The sequence below is a fragment of the Bison bison genome, unplaced genomic scaffold (assembly GCF_000754665.1).
Source record: "Bison bison bison isolate TAMUID 2011002044 unplaced genomic scaffold, Bison_UMD1.0 scf7180017864213, whole genome shotgun sequence".
In the NCBI taxonomy this organism is placed as follows: Eukaryota; Metazoa; Chordata; class Mammalia; order Artiodactyla; family Bovidae; genus Bison; species Bison bison.
In genome coordinates, this window is record NW_011494785.1 from 662,271 (window position 1) to 666,336 (window position 4,066).

The window sequence follows — 4,066 nt, forward strand, 5'->3', positions numbered from 1 at the left end:
GACAGAAATGGTATGGACTTAACAGAAGCAGAAGATATTAAGAAGAGGTGGCAAGAATACACAGGAACTGTACAAAAAAGATCTTCACGACCAAGATAATCACGATGATGTGATCACTGACCTAGAGCCAGACATCCTGGAATGTGAAGTCAAGTGGGCCTTAGAAAGCATCACTACGAACAAAGCTAGTGGAGGTGATGGAATTCCAGTTGAGCTATTTCAAATCCTAAAAGATGATGCTGTGAAAGTGCTGCACTCAATACGCCAGTAAATTTGGGGAACTCAGTGGCCACAGGACTGGAAAAGGGCAGTTTTCATTCCAATCCCTAAGAAAGGCAATGCCAAAGAATGCTCAAACTACCACACAATTGCACTCATCTCACATGCTAGTAAAGTAATGCTCAAAATTCTCCAAGCCAGGCTTCAGCAGTACGTGAACCGTGAACTTCCTGATGTTCAAGCTGGTTTTAGAAAAGTCAGAGGAACCAGAGATCAAATTGCCAACACCCGCTGGATCATGGAAAAAGTAAGAGAGTTCCAGGAAAACATCTACTTCTGCTTTATTGACTATGCCAAGGCCTTTGACTGTGTGGATCACAATAAACTGTGGAAAATCTGAAAGAGATGGGAATACCAGACCAATCAAGATTGCTGGGAGAAATACCAATAACCTCACATATGCAGATGACACCACCCTTATGGCAGAAAGTGAAGAGGAACTAAAAAGCCTCTTGATGAAAGTGAAAGAGAAGAGTGAAAAAGTTGGCTTAAAGCTCAACATTCAGAAAACGAAGATCATGGCATCAGGTCCTATCACTTCATGGGAAATAGATGGGGAAACAGTGGAAACAGTGTCAGACTTTATTTTTCTGGGCTCCAAAATCACTGCAGATGGGAACTGCAGCCATGAAATTAAAACGCTTACTCCTTGGAAGGAAAGTTATGTCCAACCTAGACAGCATATTCAAAAGCAGAGACATTACTTTGCCAACAAAGGTCCGTCTAGTCAAGGCTATGGTTTTTCCTGTGGTCATGTATGCATGTAAGAGTTGGACTGTGAAGAAGGCTGAGCGCCGAAGAATTGATGCTTTTGAACTGTGGTGTTGGAGAAGACTCTTGAGAGTCCCTTGGACTGCAAGAAGATCCAACCAGTCCATTCTGAAGGAGATCAGCCCTGGGATTTCTTTGGAGGGAATGATGCTGAAGCTGAAACTCTAGTACTTTGGCCACCTCATGCGAAGAATTGACTCATTGGAAAAGACTCTGATGCTGGGAGGGATTGGGGGCAGGAGGAGAAGGGGACGACAGAGGATGAGATGGCTGGATGGCATCACTGACTCGATGGAAGTGAGTCTGAGTGAACTCCGGGAGTTGGCGATGGACAGGGAGGCCTGGCGTGCTGCGATTCATGGGGTCGCAAAGAGTCGGACACGACTGAGCAACTGAACTGAACTGAACTGATATCCTCTATGTCCACCCAAGTTACTGCAAATGGCAGTATTTCATTCTTTTTTATGGCTGAGTAATATTCACATATATATTTATATGTATACACACACAACACACACACGTACCACATCTTATTAAACCAGTTGTCTGTTGATGGGCACTTGAGTTGTTTCTGTGTCTTGCTTATTGTAAACAGTGCTGCTATGAACCTTGGGGTGCATGTATGTTTTCAAATTAGTTTTTGTCTTTACTGGATACATGCTTAGGAGTGGGATTGCTGGATCATATGGTATCTCTATTTTTAGGTTTTTAAGGAACCTCCATACTGGCTATATGCAGGAGCCAGGTGGAAAGGACTTTTGCAACCTCCTGGGCTGCCTTACACATTCCACCCTCCTGCTCTCTCCTTGAGAAGCCTGGGCCCCACAGTGGTAAAGTGTCATTTAAAAAGTAATTAATTTATGAATTTGGCTGCACTGGGTGTTCTGTACTTGGGATCTCTGAGCCATCATTGTGGTATTCGGATTCTTTTTTCAGTTGCAGCATGTGAGATCTTTAGTTGCGGCATGCAAACTCTTAGTTTTGGTGTGTGGGGTCGAACTTGGACCCTCTGCTTTGTCAGCTCAGAGGCAGGGAAGTCCTGAGTGTCATTCTGAAGTCACATAGTTTACAGGTAAAAATGGAAATCATAGAATAATGCCTATAACATGGTCCCATTTATGGAAAAGCTATATATTTTGTTTTAAAAAAATATATGGAAGTCTACAAAAGCACCCAAAAAAGATACAGATGGACACAATGACAGTGGCACCCAGAGGCGAGGAGTGGGAACGGAATGGGCCTGAGTGAGGCTTTGATTGATCTGCAAACTTCTGTGTTATTGGAAAACTGTGTTGTGAGGAAAATGTGTTCAGGTTTTTTTCCCCTGCACCTTAAAAGAGAATATTTAAAACGGAGCTATGACACAGGTGCAGGCCTCAGGTTTCTATTTTTTTTTTCCACCAGAACAAGCTTGTTCTGGCCCATTCCAGATCTGGAACGCTGCTCTCTCTAAGCTGCCACACCTCAGCAGGTGCTTCGGGGACACTGGGCTGGCTCCCCGGCTCAGCCCAGACCGGGCCTCGGGATCCTGCTCACTGAGGCTTTGAAGGAAAAACTATTTGCCTTGCGGCCTTGGGCCAGTGACTAGATTTCAGGCATCAACCGGCAAACAGACGTGGCAGGGATGTGCCTCTCTGAACCTCTGAGATGGGACAGGCAGGGTGCTGGCTACTCCTCCTGTTGGTAGGATGTCCTTTGGGAAGGTGGGGATGGTAGACAGGAGCTTCTCATGGAGCCTGGGAGACGGTCCAGGACCCAGATGGCTGGTGGGAATATGCGACCCTGCCTGACTTTCAAAACCAGGTGCAGGGGAGCCCCAGTTCCCCACGAGACTGTGGCTGGTCTGTCTCGGGGTGTGTGGCAAAAGCCCTAAGCAGATAAACCCCCACTTACCGAAGAATTCTGCTTCTGTTCTTCACGCTACTGCTGTTTGGTTTTGTGTCCACAGAAAACTGGCCTGTCTTTGCGGAGGGTACTTTCTTCAACTGGAAAATGAAGAAAAAGCCAGCCTTTCCCTTCTCCACAGAAGGGTCCCCTAAGGCGCTGGGGAAAGCCGTGTGGTGGGTTTGGAATCCTGATTGACAGCAACTCTCACTGTAAGAGGCCACGGGAGACCAGCCACAGATGGGAGCCTTCATTAGTTTCACAAGACCCAGCTGAGATGCTGCCTTCTCCGAGAAGTCTTCCTGAATCTCCTGGGTTACTGCCTCTCCCTTCCTCCTCACCCCCAGGCTCCCTCAGCACTTGGCTCCCCTCTCTGTTACCAGGATCCTTGTCTTCTGACTTCATGACCTCGAGGGCCTGTCTTCTCCTATCCAGCTGCATCCAGGCTCAGGCTGGGCCTGTCTGCATGTCCCAGCCCCCTCCTCCCGGAGGCGAGGCGAGAGGAGCCAGTGGCTACCTCCTACAGGGTCACAGTGGCAGACCTCTGGCCTGGGCTGTACGCTTGGGTCTCTGTGCCTCCTGAGCCCTTCTCTGATCCCTTCCCCCTTTCCTGCTCAGTCCCTCACTCTCTTGCTGGGTTGTCTGGGGCAGAGATTTTGGAGGAAAACAATGGCCCCCACGTTGAGTTTTGCCTTCCTTCCAGGGTTGGTGCAGCCTTGGGCCAGGCTCAGCTTCTTCCTCCCCTCTCTCTTCACGGCCAAATCCCTCCTGCCTCCTCGGTGCCCGCTATCCCTGGGCTCCAAGGCTCTGCCCAAGTGCCCTGGTGGCCCCTCTTCTCTGAGCACACATTCCAGCAACCCCGTGACCACAACTGGGGACATTCCTGGCCCGGCAGCCAATGGTGTAAAAAGGAACAGAATGTCCCAGGGCCCCGCCCAGCCCCCAGCTCCACCTGGGCCCCTCCCTGGGCTGGACAGGCTCGGGGTGGGGGTGAGGGGTCAAGAGGGCAGAGGGGTGCTCCTGGGCGGGTCGGGAGGTGTTCACACCTTAGTGAGCAGGGAGGAAGCCTGCAGGCCTTGTTTCCTTCTTCTCCAAGGCCTGGGGGTGAGGCTGACCCAGGGGTGCCCTTGGA